The sequence below is a fragment of the Hevea brasiliensis genome, chromosome 12, assembly GCF_030052815.1.
Source record: "Hevea brasiliensis isolate MT/VB/25A 57/8 chromosome 12, ASM3005281v1, whole genome shotgun sequence".
Classification (NCBI taxonomy): Eukaryota; Viridiplantae; Streptophyta; class Magnoliopsida; order Malpighiales; family Euphorbiaceae; genus Hevea; species Hevea brasiliensis.
This window is the reverse complement of record NC_079504.1, coordinates 78,738,397-78,755,756: the sequence shown is the minus strand read 5'-3', so window position 1 is coordinate 78,755,756 and position 17,360 is coordinate 78,738,397. Positions and strand designations below refer to the sequence as shown.

The following is a 17,360-nucleotide window of genomic DNA, read 5'->3' as shown; positions in this document are numbered from 1 at the left end:
GACTGATTTCCATCAAGAAAGATGATCCTCAATTCAATAAATAAACGAGATAACATTCCTAGTAAGATTCAAGTGTGAAATTGTAACACCCCTCACCTGACAACAGTGTAGCCGAGCAAGGTGTACTACATTCGATGCCGGAGCACCCTATTTTATCTTACTTTATTCTTAACATAATTTGTTCTCATTATATTTTAATATCAATTATTTTTCGATGGGAGAAACTAGTGGAGTTTCCCCTGTTTCTATTATCGTTTGACGTGATTCACTATTCACCTGCTTGAAATACAACAATATTTTCACAATAAAATCTTATCCATGCTAATCATAATTATCCCATCAATCATTCTCATAATTTTCTCATATTTCAAATCTCATCCATATATTTCAATTTCATAATCATTTCCATTCATACTCAATTCATATGTAAAAATTTTCAAATTACATAAATTTACATGATTTATAAACTAATTACACAAGTTCATAATTTACATAATATACAAAATACATAAAATAACTTATATGGGCCTTATCTACATGCATTGCTGGGGAGGTGACAACCATGAACTCTTCTGACACTTCTGCAAATCTGGACTTCAAAATCTCAGTCTAATATCCACTGGGTTTTGCCTTCAGTACCTGCGCAAAGGAAACAATTCCATCACGCTAAGCATTTCTGCTTAGTGGTACAATAATATAACAAGAAAATAATAATAAAGAAAGAAATGGATCATAATTTGGTCAACTATCCTTTGTTCTAATTTATTCCTCTTCAGAAGCTTTTAATTCTTAAATTCACTGTAACATCCCCAAAAATTCCAAGAAATTAAGTTGTATCTCTATTGTAAATCTTTTTATCATTTCTTTCAATACTTTCTAGGTTATCGCAGATTATTTCATAATAATTAAATTTTAATATCTTTCCAATTCATTTCAATTCTTTCTAGCATTTTTTTTAATCGTTTTCTTGATGACTTTGAGCCTCTTTTTATTGTAATCATTCTCGTTCTTTATCTTGATATTTAATCTCTTTACTTCCTTTAATAATCAATTCAATTACATTTATACTTTTTCATACCTAAGTAACCTATACAAATTAACCGAACTAGATAAACGGATAAACTTGTACTGGGTACTAGGTACCTCGAGCCGTCACACCATCGATCACATTGTGTCTCCCAGTGTGCAAACAGAATGGCTAATAAGCCATAAAAGCAATAAGGCATAAAGCCAAATATAACATCATAATCAGTATAGCCATAGGCTATTATATCACAGAATGGCATGGAGCCATACATCATACGTAGTACTGCTATTAGAACCCTATTGGCATGTTAACCTATCCAAACCAATCACATTAGGCCTACTAGGGCATATTACAAAGTTATTTCTTGAATATTTGTACTTAACATGTAAGGTTACTATTCATTTGCTCATTTAAGTCAAAATATTGACTTTTTCATATATAATAGTTACATGAGTTTTAATCACATAGATTTACCATATTTTGATTCCCAAAAGTGTTGGCATTAGTTGCCAATCCATACTTCTAACAAATGGAAAATAAATAAAAAATTTTAGTTTTAGGTGTTAGAGTTCACTGTTCCATTAGGCCATTCTACAGTGAGAATTTGGCCAAGTGTTCTTGATCAAAGTTGTTCCTGATTGTGTCTAGTTACATTTCACTTTTTGAATCACTCCATTTGGAGTTTTATAGCTCAAGTTATGGTCAAATAACCATAACTGGTTCATTTCCTAATTCTGTCTCTTTAATTAGGCAGATTTTGGCATTACCATTTTCCAATTTAATTGGACATGTTGTAGTTACTTTTAGGCTTAGCTTTCTTCATATAATTTGTTGCCCTATGTCTTATAGTTACTCAAAAATTTTAATTGCAATTTTTCAAGTTTTGTAGAATTAATTATACTATTTTAATTGGCCTAGACTCCAATACCCTATATCTTCAAGGTCTAGGTTCAGATCAGTAAATTTGACATCCATTTTAGGGTTCTTATGTTCATAATTTGAGGACAATGTCTAAAACAAAGTTGGAGCCCTATTTCTTAGGGTTCTAGATCAGTATGGTTCAACCTAATTAGAGTTTCCTAGCTGGAGATATGCTATAAACACTATTCTGGGGTCAATTGTGATTTGGTCAAACTCCAAGTTTTAATGTGTTAATTTCTTCTAACCATTTGACCTAGTTCCTTTGGGTTCTGGGTTTTGGTCAAAAGACCAATATTGTAGACCTATGTCTTATAAAAATTTTGCCATTAGTTTCATTGCATTTAAATTTTTATAGACCAAGTTATGGCCATTTTACCAAAAATGGTCGGGTAGTCTATGTCCAGAAAATTCTGGGCAGAATGGTTCAGGTCAGTTTGGTGTCCTAATTTGAGTCAACAATTTCATTAGGTTAGAGGCATTTCTAGGCTTGGTGTTCTCAATGAAAGTTATAGTATTATGTCTAAGCTTTCCAATGGTATAAAATTCTAAAGAGAGTTATGTCTAAATGAACATGTACTATTCATTTGGTCATTTTTCTGGGTTCAGTGTTTGGATATCCGGATTGGACCAGCAAATTGGTCAACTTATGGACAGAATTTGGGCAGGGTTTCTTCATGAAAAATGAGGTATTTTGAGTTTAGTTTCATTTCCAATTGGCCTCATACTAATTCGAGTCACACAACTTTAGTTATAGGTCAAACAAGACCCTGGACTCATAGGTCCGAATTTCTGCACATGAAGCATCACTTCCAATATTCCATCCTCCTTACTCCCAACTACAATTTATTACTCATAACACTTCAAATGATCAACAAACAGCCTCAACAAGATCAATCTCAAGCCATATCACCAAGGTAACAAAATTAACTCAAACCCTAACTCAAGGTCTCAATTTATGCACACCACATGTAAATCAACATGTTAATCACATTTACCTATTAATCAACACTTATAACCACAAGTATAACCTTCATGTCATCAAAATCCTATCAATTCTCATAGCTGCCAAAAATTTAATTCTACACAAAGTTATCATTTTCTTTTTATTTCAAGTAATTTCAACTCTTCTTAAGTCTAAATCAAACTTTAAACAAAAGAGATAATGATATTAGGCACTAACCTTTGTGTGCAGAATTTTTCCTTAACTAACTTTAATTTTTCCTTCACTTTCTAACTCTTTCTTGGCTGCCAACCACTCTAGGAGGATTCAAGAATTATTTTTAGTATTGGGACTTAGGGTTTTTATGGTGAAATAAGGAAGAAAAGCAAGCTTGAAATGGGTGAAAATGGTGGATGGCTATGGAGGTTAGGAATCGGCTAAGAAGATGGAAAAGGTGGCTGATAGCTTTTTTTCTCATTTTAACCTCCTTTTTATCATTTTTAATAATATTTAGGCATGCTTGTTTCAATTTAATTGGTGGACAAATTTTTAATGACATCATGTGATGTCATAATTCTCATTTAACTCATTTTTCTTTCTTTTTCTTTTCTACTCATTTTCAATTCAATTTTTGACAATATTTATTCATATTTTAAATTATAATAATTATTTACTTAACTGGACAAGTCAGCCAAAAATCATCTCTGAAGACAAAATGACCAAAATGCCCTCCATTTGGCTTATTGAGCCAAAATCCTCTATACCAATCGAAAAAATTTTCTAAGCATTTTTTTTGCATTCTAATGCCATAGAAACCTCAATGACTCTTCATGAATTATTTCATGAATTTTCTCCTAGGTTTAGAGCTTCTAGTTGTGAGGACCGCAACTTCCCACTGGGTTACCCATCGCTAGGGCACCGGCTCATTTAACTTGGTTGTATTTTATTTCTAAAATTTTTCCTAAATTTTTCTTATTATTATTTGAGTTATTTATTACTCCTTACTCTAGTCTAAATGTTTTTTCAGACGTTCTAGTTGTCCAGACCGACACCAGTCACCAGAACAGTAGAATGTATGAAATTGCTACAATGAGGGTATTACAATTCTTCCCCTCTAACAAAAATTTCGTCATCGAAATTTACCCGGTGTAAATAATCGAGGAACTGCTACTTCCTTATTTCTTCACCTTACCAGAGAAAACAGATCTGCATTAGTGTCACCTTGACTCATATGAATGCAATGCATGTTATGCACATGATCTTATTCTATCTATCGATGCCTAGGAATGCCTAAACCATGCTTTGATACCAATAAATGTAACACCCCTCACCTGACTGCAGTGTAGCCGAGCAAAGTGTGCTATATTCGGTGCCGGAGCACCCTATTTTATCTTATTTTATTCTTAACATAATTTGTTCTCGTTATATTTTAATATCAATTATTTTTTAACGAGAGAAACCAATGGAGTTTCTCCTGTTTTTATTATCGTTTGACATGATTCACTATTCACCTGCTTGAAATTTAATAATATTTTCACAGTAAAATCTTATCTATGCTAATCATAATTATCTCATCAATCATTCTCATAAATTTCTCATATTTCAAATCTCATCCATATATTTCAATTTCATAATCATTTCCATACATTTCCATTCATACTCAATTCATATGTAAAAACTTTCAACTTACATAAATTTACATGATTTATAAACTAATATAACAAGAAAATAATATATACAAATAAAGAAAGAAATGGATCATAATTTGGTCAACTATCCTCTATTCTAATTTATTCCTCTTCAGAAGGTTTTAATTCTTAAATTCACTGTACCATCCCCAAAAATTCTAAGAAATTAAGTTATATCTCTATTGCAAATCTTTTTATCATTTCTTTCAATACTTTTTAGGTTATCGCAGATTATTTCATAATAATTAAATTTTTATATCTTTCCAATTCATTTCAATTCTTTCTAGCATTTTATTAATAGTTTTTTTGATGACTTTGAGCCTCTTTTTATTGTAATCATTCTCGTTCTTTATCTTGATATTTAATCTCCTTTACTTCCTTTAACAATCAATTCAATTACATTCATACTTTTCCATGCCCAAGTAACCTATACAAATTGACCGGACTGGATAAATGGGTAAACTAGCACTGGGTACTAGGTACCTCGAGCCGTCACATCATCGGTCACATTGTGTCTCCCGGTGTGCAAACAGAATGGCTAATAAGCCAAAAAAGCAATAAGGCATAAAGCCAAGTATAACATCATAATCAGTATAGTCATAGGCTATTATATCACAGAATGGCATGGAGCTATACATCATACGCAGTACTGCTATTAGAACCCTATTGGCATGTCAACCTATCCAAACCAATCACATTAGGCCTACTAGGGCATATTATAAAGTTATTTCTTGAATATTTGTACTTAACATGTAAGGTTACTATTCATTTGGTCATTTAAGTCAAAATATTAACTTTTTCATATATAATAGTTACATGAGTTTTAATCACATAGATTTACCATATTTTGATTCTCAAAAGTGTTGGCATTAGTTGCCAATCCATACTTCTAACCAATGGAAAAAAAATCAAAAATTTTAGTTTTGGGTGTTAGAGTTCACTGTTCCATTAGGCCATTCTACAGTGAGAATTTGGCCAAGTGTTCTTGACCAAAGTTGTCCTGATTGTGTCTAGTTACATTTCACTTTTTGAATCACTCCATTTGGAGTTTTGTAGCTCAAGTTATGGTCAAATAGCCATAACTGGTTCATTTCCTAATTCTGTCTCTTTAATTAGGCAGATTTTGGCATTACCTTTTTCCAATTTAATTGGACATGTTGTAGTTACTTTTAGGCTTAGCATTCTTCATATAATTTGTTGTCCTATGTCTTATAGTCACTCAAAAATTTTAATTACAATTTTCCAAGTTTTATGGAATTAATTATACTAATTTAATTGGCCTAGACTCCAGTACCCTGTGTATTTAGGGTCCACGTTCATATCAGTAAATTTGACCTCTATTTTAGGGTTCTTATATTCATAATTTGAGGACAATGTCTAAAACAAAGTTGGAGCCCTATTTCTTAGGGTTCCAGATCAGTGTGGCTCAACCTAATTAGAATTTCCTAGCGGGAGATATGCTATAAACACTATTCTGGGGTGAATTGTGATTTGGTCAAACTCCAAGTTTTAATGTGTTAATTTCTTCTAACCGTTTGACCTAGTTCCTTTGGGTTCTGTGTAACGATCGGGCTCCAACCACTAGAGGAATTGTCCGCATTGGCCATAAGCCTCACAGTTTTATCCCATAGGTGGAATAGAGAACTTTCCAGGAGGTCACCCATCCTAGGATTTTTCTCAAGCAAGCACACTTAACTCTGGAGTTCTTCCAACTCTCCAGGCCATTCCACCAAAAGGCTCCTCTAGTGATTAGTTCTCCCATTTTATATATCATTACTTTTTGAGCCCAAGATCATCTCCGTGCTTTGACGATGTGGGATTGCCTAAGGGGGCATTTTGGTCATTTGACACCTAGAGTGGACTTTTGAAATTTTGGGAACCCCATGAAAAGGGAAATTTAATATTTAATGAAATTAAGAGAAATTATGGGGTATGAATTAGAATAATTAAAAGTTGATTAATTAAATAATTAACCTATGGTTAGTGGGGTTAGATGGCACTATATAAAGGCCAAGTGGACAACATATCCCACTAACACACTCATCTTCATCTTCCTCACCTAATAGCAAAATTCCATTTCTCTTAAATTCTTTAAGGTTCCTCCATAGCCGGCCATGAAAGAAGCTTCAATCTACCCATGATCAAATCACTTTCTCCCTAAGTGTCTTTACTAAATCTTGTCTACACATCATGGGCAACATAAAGACAACAAAAAGGATAGAAAATTCCATGGATTTGTGAAGCACAAGTTGAGTAAGCGCTCATTTTCTTCCCTTGTTTAAGTAAAGTTTATGTTTAGCTTGAAATGAGTTGATTGGTGATGAAAATTGATGGAATTGTTGAGTTATTGGACTGCCCAATTTTAGGCAGCCATGAGAGCTTATATTACTTGAGTATTCTGCCCAATTTACTTTTTTGGAATTGTGTTGATAAATATAGAAGTGCCAAGAATGAATATTGAAGTATTGGGAGGAGGAGGATTGCCAAATTAGGAGTGTAAATTCTCTTATGCAGGTTGTGATTGTTGGCAGTGTATAAATTAGGTTATAAGTGCAAAGTTGTGACTCCAATTGGTATGAAACCAATTTAAGGTGAAACTAGACATAAAATAGGCCAACTTTCATGTAGAAGTGTTGCCCAAATTCTGCCTAAAACTGACCTAAAAGAATGACCAAATCCGGATTGCCTAAAATGTGAACCCAGAATTTGACTATATAAACAGTAATCAGTCTTTTAGCCATAACTCACTCAAAACAGGTCCAAATGACCTGAAATTTGTACCATGGAAAGCTTAGACATAGAGCTACAACTCTTATGAAGACACCAAATCCCAGAAATGACCAGAACCAAGTTAAAATGCTTGTACAAGTTGGGTTACAAAAACTGGCCGAATTGACTTTGACCTAAAAATGACCTAAACTTTGCAATATAAGTGCAACTTGACTAGCAATAGTAAAATGACCATAAATTGGTCCATATAACTCAAAATGACATGAAATCAGTCCCAAAATTTCAATAAGACATAAATCTATAATATTGGTAACTTGACCAAAACCCAAAAATCAAGAAAACTAGGTCAATTAACTTGATTAATTTGGCACACTTAATCTTGAATTGGTACAATTGACCATTAAGTCCAGAAAATTCAAATAAGCATATCTCCCACCAAAAGTGTCCAATTTAAATGAGCCATACCAATCTGGAAAGCTAAGAAAGAGACCTAAAATATTGTTTTAGACAACTTCCTCAAATTATAAATGTATAAGATCAGAATTTAAGGTCAAGCCATTGACCTAATTGAGGACCATGCCAATATAGGAACTTTGAGTCCAAGTTAATAATTTGTCTATAAAGAATCCTATAAGACTTGAAAAATGGTAAGCAAAATTTCTAGTTGTCCCTAAGACATAGGGCAACAATACTTATGAAGAATGTTAGACCTCAATGTGATTACAAACAATCCAAATAAATTAGTAAAGTCAGAACTGAAAATGCCTAAAAAGGAAACTAAAATTTAGATTTAACCTAGTTATGGTTAATTGACCATAACTTGAGCTATACAACTCCAAATGGAGTGATTCAAAAAGAAAAATAAAGAAGACACAATGAAAAACAATTTAATGAAGAGAAATCTATCAAATTTACACTGTAACCTAGTCCAATAGACAGTAAACCTTAGCCATGAAATCTGGAAAATGGCAATAAAATGCAATAAGCTTTAAAATGAAATTGGTAACATATACCAACACTTAGAGACTATAAAATGTGACAAATTGGGAACATTAAAATTGACTCACTTAGAGTGCATCAAAGGTCAACATTATAGGTTGACTAATGAAATGAATTGAAGGGAATAGTACCAAGAAAATTTAGATATTGGATTTTATTATCAGAAACAATTTAACTGAGTACTGAAACACTTTTAATTGTGTGTTTCAGTTGAAAAGGATATTGAAAAGCATAAGGAACATTGAGTCAAGGCCAAGAGGTGACTCATCAGAGGTTTGTACACAACTAGTTTTTAATTGATTTTGTTCAGAATATTTCATATGATTAAATGAAGTTATTTTCCTTATGTATTATGTTTATCAAGTATTGGATTTATTTCAATGATTATTTAAATTATTATAGTATGTATGAATTTAGCTTTGTGAAATAGTATTTCAACAAGTATTAAGCATTGTTGTGGATTGAATAAATTATGTTTTAAAAAATTGTGATAGAATATGTTTTGAATTGTGATGGGCAATTTGCATGGAAAAATACAAATTTATGTTTTGAATTGGGATGAGCATAAAAATTATTGGATATTGAAATTGACTTTAAATCGAATTGTGTTGTGATTTATGCTCACAAAAAGGACAAAGAGATTTATGATATTGCTACAGTGAGGGTGTTACAAAAATCTTAATTCCAGAATTGATTCAAATAAATCATTTCGTTTTACGTTTACCATTCTAGTGTTAAAGGTTAACAAACTTTATTCCCTAAGTATTTGATAGCCATGACAGTCAAAATTACCATGTAGATTGGTACTTACTAATCAAATTCCTCGTGGAAACGATACTCTACTCATCACGTTATTACTTGTTAGCGATCCGTGCACTTGCGGGGTTGTAAAACTAGCAAAACAACAACCACCTCCACCTCCACAGCCTCAACCACAGTTACCGCCACCTGTATAGCCACCAACGCCCCTATAGCGGTAACCTGTACAGAGGTCCCCATTGGAGAGACTACGAAAATATGGGACAGTTGGCTTCAAGGGTAAGAAGGAGGATGACCAGCTGCCATAAAGTATTGGCTGGAAAGGACAGAGAGGATTTTATAGCAGCTCCACTGAACCCCAGAGTAGCAGTTGGAGTGTGGTTTGTCACTACTTCAGGAAGATGCATAACGATGGTGGGTGATAGTATCGAGGGTAGTACAGCCTACACAGATCACCTGGGATTTCATCCTGGCTGAGTTCAAAAAGAAATATGTCAGCCATGTGTACTTAGAGGCCAAAAGGAGAGAATTCCTAGCATTGAGACAGAAGCAGCTTATGATCTCCGAATATGAGCGCGAATTCGTGAGACTTAGTGGATATGCATTGGAAATAATGCCCATAGAGGTTGATAAATGCAGAAGATTTGAGGATGGAAATAATGCCCATCGGACTGATTGTCACACCTTACCCCCCTGTAAGGCATAACATGATCCCGTAGTATACCTAATGAATTACCGAACTTCGCCTACTGATAACCCTTTAAATATATTATAAGGGATTTTAAACCAAATTCAATTCATTTTAAAGTGAAAAGTGATGTTAAATCATTACTAAAAAGCCTTTAAATTCAATTTATATCATAAGTCAACTTTTTTATTAATCCAAGTTTCTGCAAATTTTATAAAAATTTTGGTAGAGTGCCGGCTGTAATTTGAGAAAATAGTTCTTCAAAACCTGAAAAGAAAGCACTTCCAATACTAATTTTTCAATCTCAACTTCAATACTGCCCCATTCAACACAATCTCAATACATTTTCAATATCCATCAATTCTCAATTCAACACAATTTAAAATAAACATTAATTTTATTTAATGTATCCAATATAAACACAAAAGTCTTAATTTTACAGAAAAGAAAAAAAAATAATATCATTACAAATTATACTGTATAACTGCTCAACTAGTACAAAAGATACATATGATCAAAAATATTTACATCAAACTAAATTACAAAGGGTATAAAAAATATACCCGTATAAAAACCCTCAAACGGTGCTCTCCTATCACTAGAGCAGCTCACTCTGTTGCTTTGTCCTTTCCCCTATCTGCGAGAGCAATAAAAATCCATCGTTGAGCAAACACTTAGTGGTGCACAATAAAATTTTAAAATAGCTGAACATAAAAAGCATACATCAATAAACACATTTTTAAATCCTTTCACAATCACACTTTATGAAATTGATATCAACTTTTACAATACCATTTTATCAAAATAATTTATAAATCACAATGTTGCCAATCAATACAGAACTTAGGTCATGACACAAAATTTCCAATCAATGTCGCGTTGTATACCACGACAAAGCAATTTCAACCCCATTAATCAAAATCAATGAGGGAGGTGGCTAGCTAGCTATATGAGTACTCATCCAATCTCAACCTCAAACTGGTAAGCCAAAGAGGGAGAAATATAACCAATCTCAACTCTGTAAATGGTGGAGGAATATAGTGATATTGCCATGCCATGTGTGAACCCAAAACCAAATTCAAAATCATAGTGTTCAAATATTTCATACAAAGCATTAATAAATTTTCATTCTAAATTTTCATTTACAAAATAGGCAACACCACATTTCTCAAAGCTATAATAAAGATAAATTGCTCATAATACATGTTCAAATAAATTCTTAAGTAGAAAGTGAGAAATCAAAATTATTGTGCACAAACCTCGTATATGAGCTTTTCCTTACTTCACTCCCATCTAGTTCCTTCCTCGAAATGCCCTTTCTCCACTGAAATACAATATTAAGGTGTTTCAATATTTATCCAAATTTTGCCTAAGCACAATTCTAGTAATTGCATTTTGTATTTGGAAGTGACTTAGAAGGTCTTATAAGTAGAGCTCTTTATATTCTTGGTTATGGAGGTTACTATTCATTTGACCAATTGGGTAAAATGTTGACTTTTTCATATTTAATAGGTACACTAGTTTTAATTGCACCCATATACCATATTTTGGGTTACAATTATGTTGGCATTGATTGCCAATTGAAATTCCAAACTACCTTAGTAAAATTCCAAAATTTCAGTTTTGGGTCACATGGTTCTACTGTTCCATTGGACCTTCTACAGTGGAAATTTGATCAACTTTCCTTCACCAAAGTTGTTCCCTAATGTCTTAGCTTTAATTTCCTTTTTGAATCACTCCATTTGGAGTTCTGTAACTCAAGTTATGCCACTTTTTCTAAGGCTGACAGGATTGGTCAAAAATCTAGAATTCTGGGTACATTTAGGTTCTGGCAAATTTGGGGAGCCAAATTTTAGTGGGCAATTTGACTAGATTATGGTCAAAATTTGGGTTTCTGTTCTTCATGAAAGTTATTTCACTGTGTCTAAGCTTTCTAATGGTATAACAATCAGGTCATTTGGACCTTTCTACACCAAGTTATGACCATTTGAACAATTACTGCTCATACAGTCAATTCTGTACAGTGGCAGGGTACCTAATCCAAGTTCAACCCAATTTTTCACCAACTTGTGCTCGGTTTTAGGGCAAGGTTTCTGCAAGAAAATTTTTGCTTTGGGTCTTAATTTTCATCTCTAATTGGCCTCATACTAATTAGAGTAACAAAATTTCCATTATGGCGATTTGAGTGGACCATGGTCAGGCTGTCCAGAATTGGACATTACACATTCATAACTCAATTCCAATTTTAATCATTCCATCACACTCCAAATCACACCAATTGACCAATTTAAGCCTCAGTTAGGTCAATTGGCATCAATTCATCAAACCCCCAAATTTCCCCCAAATTTCCCATTGGTCAAGAACCCTAATTCACCCATTAGCATAATTCACTAAATCAAAGTGTATAAAACACATTTACACATTCAATCAAGCTTGCCTACACCTTTGATATCATTAAAATCCATCAAACCCTATGCATACTCAAGCTAGCCAAAACTCCTAAGGTTCCATAACATGGCATTTTTGTTTCATTTTCAACAATTTTCAACTTAATTAAAGTGCCCAATCATAATTATAAAGAGAGAAATGGAAAGTTACTACTAACCTTTTTGGTAGCATTCCCAAAGCTTCACTTCTTCAAATTTCTTCTTTCTTTTTGCTCAAATCTTCTTACCAAAGCTCAAACACAAGTTTTAATTAAGGGATTTATGGGATTTATGGCTAAAATTAGGGTTACCTAATCTTAACTTTGGCTTTGGTGGAGGAAAGAAGAAATGAAAGTGAGAGAGGAGAGAGAAGACAATTAGCCAAGGGAAGAAGAAAGTGGGGAAATAAAATTTTTTCTTTAAATTTGTCTTTTTATTATGTTAATTATCCACACATTTCATAATTTAAAAATTATAATTTATTATGTCATGCTTGTGAAACGGATGATGTCATAAAGCTTTTTCTTTTTGAATTTTTCATTTCTTTTTCCTTTTCCTTCCATTCACCTCTTTAATGTGAATATATTTTTCACAATTTTAATTTTCTACATTTTCTACTTCCCGGTGCGGTCACCCATCGCTGTGACCTTGGCTCATTTAACCCATTATTCTTTGTTTTCTTTATTTCCATTTTACCTTTATATAATTTCTATTAATTTTTATTTGTGACTTTTCTAGATGACTTAATTATGGTTCTAAGCCTCTTTACTATCCGGACTGACACTGGTCATCGGAATAGTGGAATATACAAAACTATTGAATACAGGGACGTTACAACTCTCCCCCCTTAAAATAAATTTCGTCTCGAAATTTTACTTAGGGTTAGTCTCTGAACAGCTGTGGGTTTTGCCTTTTCATATTCTCCTCGTGTTCCCAAGTAGCTTCCTGGCCTGAGTGATGGTTCCACAGCACTTTAACCAGTGTATCTGCTTGTTCCTCAGCTACTTCACCTCATATGCCAGAATCTCTATAGGTTCTTCTTCATAAGTGAGATCTGAATTTACCTCAATCTTCTCAATAAGTAGAACATGAGATGGGTCTGATCTATACCTCCTCAACATAGACACATGGAAGACATTATGTATCTTTTCTAACTCTAGAGGTAGTACCAATCTGTATGCCAGAGGACCCACTCTCTCCAAAACCTCATATGGCCCAAACAAGCAAGGACCCAGTTTTCCCTTTCTGCCAAATCTCATAATCTTCTTTCGAGGGGAAACCTTGAGGAATACCTTGTCACACACTGTGTACTCAATATCTCTCCTCTTCAAATCAATATAGGACTTCTGCTGGTCTGATGTAGCTTTGAGTCGATCTCTGATAAGTTTAATCTTCTCCTCTGTCTGTTGAACAATCTCTAGGCCTATTAGCTTCCTTTCACCCACTTTATCCCAACACAGAGGAGTTCTACACTTCCTACCATATAAGGCTTCATATGGAGGCATCCCGATGCTTGATTGATAGCTGTTGTTGTAAGCAAACTCAATCAAAGGCAAGTGTGTGTCCCAACTACCTTCAAATTCAATCGCACGAGCCCATAGTATATCCTCCAATATCTGAATCACCCTCTCAGACTGGCCATCTTTCTGTGGATGGAATGCCTTACTGAAGTTCAATCTAGTTCCTAGGGCTCTCTGCAAACTACCCCAGAATCTAAGAGTGAACCTTGGATCTCTATCTAATACAATCAATACTAGCACCCCATGAAGTCTCACTATCTCATCCAGGTACAATTTAGCCAATCTATCCAAGCTATAATCCATATTCACAGGCAGAAAGTGAGAAGACTTGGTTAATCTGTCCACAATGACCCACACTGCATCATGGTTCTTCTGTGTTCTCGAAAGTCCCATCATAAAGTCCATCGTGATTTTTTCCCATTTCCACTCAGTTACTGGCAATGGATGCAATAACCCAGCTGGCACTTGATGTTCTACCTTCAATTGCTGATAAGTTAAGCATTTGGCTACAAACTCTGTTATATCTTTTTTCATCCCACTCCACCAATAATGCTCTTTCACGGTTCTATACATCTTGGTTCCATCAGGGTGTATAACAAAAGGAGACTCATGTGCTTCCTTCATAATGATTTGTCGCAATTCTACATCATTTGGAATGCACATTCTGCCCTAGTATAGCACTAAGCCATCATCATTCACTGCAAAGCCTGGTTTCTTGCCAACCTGAGTCTCTTCCATCAATTTCTAATGCTTTTCATAATTTTGTGCAGCTGTTTTTATTTGATCAATTAGCAATGGTTTCACTTGCCAAACAGCTATCATATATCCCTCATCATCTATCTCCAAACTAGCATGCAGTGCTCTCAACTCATGTAGCATAGACAAAGGGGAAACTCTTAAGCTTGCCATAGTTTTATGGCTCAAAGCATCAGCTACTACATTTTCTTTCTCGGGCTGGTAGTCTATTAGGCAATCATAATCTTTAATCAATGATACACTTGAATTGTATAGATGTTTTTAAGCACATTTGTATTCTAAATCATAGCATTTAGATAAGTATTTTCATGCATAATAGTTGATTTCATTAGTTTTCATAAATTCTATTGACAAGCCCTTAATTCCATGTTTTCTGCATTATTTCAGGTGTTTTGGTGAAGCCCCAAAGGATGGATGTGCAAAAGAAAGCCTGGAGACGTAAAAAGACAAAGAATTGCTGCTGATACAAAGTACACGGGTCGTGTAAACCAAGCACCAGACCCGTGTAACTCCCTGCCAGAAGAAAGTTAAGAGAATCAATGAGAAACACAAGTACACGGGTCGTGTAAGTAGACCCGTGTAATCTGCAGGGACCCGTGTAAGTCTCTACTGGGTGCAAGCTTTAATAACCTTATGGGAACAAAAGTACACGGCCCGTGTAATTAGGTCCGTGTAGTTGGCATAAACCCGTAACTTTCTGTGCCAAAACAAGATCACACGATTCTCCTTCAGCAAGTTACACAGCCCCACTCTGTGGGACCCGTGTAGTGATACACGGGCCGTGTACTATGTTACAGCCTGTTTTATGACTCGAATTCCCCTCCTGTTTTTTGGTTCGAACGAGACTCCTAAAGCCTTTTGGACTCAAAATGACCTAATCCTAGGGCAACCAATATAAATAGAAAAGAAAACACTAGGAAAGAGGGCGGCCACTGTCGTCGAGAATGATGCTGAAGGTTGTTATTGTTGTGCTTTACATCAGTACCAAAAGAAGTCTTTCAGCTGAAGCTCCACAAGATCAAAGCTGAAACTTTCTTTGGTTCCTTCGTTTCATCTCCTTAGATAGAATTTTATTATTTTATTTCTTTTGCATAAATCTCTTTTTATTGTCTTCTACTTTTTATTATGACATTTGCTGAACTCACCATGAGTGAGTAGTTTTCTTATTCTGGATTTGGGAGAGTAGCTCTTGTAATGATTATTATGGATGAACACTGAGCTTTATTTATTGGAATTGAGATTCATTTCTTGATTTAATTTCGCGCGATCTTAATGCATGCTATGTGTTGGTACCCACTTAGTTATGATTATAGATGTTAGTTGAAGGACTAAAAGGTGAAGATTAACATTAGAAAATCGAGATCTTAAACCTAGGAATTCTGACCTAGACATAGGCTGATACCTTTGTGGAACCTAAAAATTGGTCAAAGGTCTTAAAGGATTTTAATTGATTTGATCACCACGAAAGTAGGGTTCGAGTTAATTAGAATACACCCTAGATGCCTTGAGAGAGGATCTAGGATAGCTTAGGACTGATTTCCATCAAGAAAAATGATCCTCAATTCAGTAAATAAACGAGATAACATCCCTAGTATGATTCAATGTGAAATCTTAATTCCAGAATTGCTTCAAATAAATCATTTCGTTTTAAGTTAACAAACTTCATTCCCTAAGTATTCGATAGCCTAGACAGTTAAGATTTTTGTGTAGATTGGTACTTGCTAAACAAAATTCCTTGTGGGAACGATACTCTACTTATCACTTTATTACTTGTTAGCGATACATGCACTTGCGGTAATTGCAAAATAGCGAAACAAGTTTTTAGTGCACTTGCCGGGGAATTTTGTTTTTAGCAATATCAAGCGATAGGCGATTTAGCTGATTTAGGCAATTATATTTATTATTTAATTTTATTTTACTGGTTGTATTTCTTTTCTTTTCTCTTAGGTGCCTGATCTGGTATATGACCAGAACAAAGCCAGAAGAAATTTTGGACTGTGATCAAGAAATAGACAGAACTCTGAAAGCCATCAGAAAGGAAAGGAAACATCAAGAGCAAGGTTAAGGAGATCCCAAAATCCCAACCATGGCTGATAATAATGACAGACCAAGACTCTTAAGAGATTACGGAGCTCCATCTGTCCAAGGATTTCAGCCCAGTGTCACTAGACCCACAGTGGAAGCCAATAACTTTGAATTAAAACCAGCATGGCTCCAATTGATTCAGCAAACCCAGTTTGCAGGTTCACCAACAGAGGACCCACACTACCACCTCCAGTGTTTTCTTGCCTTATGTGATACATTTAAGATGAATGGAGTGTTTGATCAAGCAATAAGACTCAGAGCATTCCCATTCTCCCTTCGAGACAGGGCAAGGAAGTGGTTACTTTCTCAACCGGCTGGAACATTCACTACCTGGGAAAACCTCTCTCAAGCTTTTCTAGCAAGGTATTTCCCACCTGCAAAGACTGCAATGCTGAGACTTGAGCTCAACACCTTCAGACAAAAGGGGGGAGAATCACTCTATGACGCATGGGAAAGATATAAAGACCTACAGAGGGAATGTCCACACCATGGCATAGAAGATTGGCTATTGGTGCAGAATTTCTATAATGGATTACTACCCTCTACAAGGAGCACAGTTGATTCAACTGCAGAGGGTGATCTAATGGAGAAAACAGTGCCACAAGCATTTGAACTCCTAGAAAGGGTTGCATACCATAACTATGAGTGGTCAAACGAAAGAGGAAATGTAAGAAGAACTGCAGGAGTCCTGGAAGTAGATGCCCTGAGCATGATAAATGCCCAGTTTGATCAGCTCACAAAGAAACTCGAAAGAATGCAAGCCAATGCAGTTGGTACAAATAGTCAACAAGAAAGCAGCTATGAAGGAGGGTACATGAATT

The 17,360-nt window shown here is 34.7% G+C and overlaps 1 non-coding gene across 1 annotated transcript; it reads right to left on the bottom strand.

Annotated features, from left to right (window-relative positions):
* Window positions 1-16,927: 16,927 nt before the first annotated feature.
* On the bottom strand, window positions 16,928-17,034 carry LOC131171567 (small nucleolar RNA R71). Its single transcript, XR_009142227.1, has one exon. It is a non-coding gene; the product is annotated as a small nucleolar RNA R71 (small nucleolar RNA).
* Window positions 17,035-17,360: the final 326 nt, after the last annotated feature.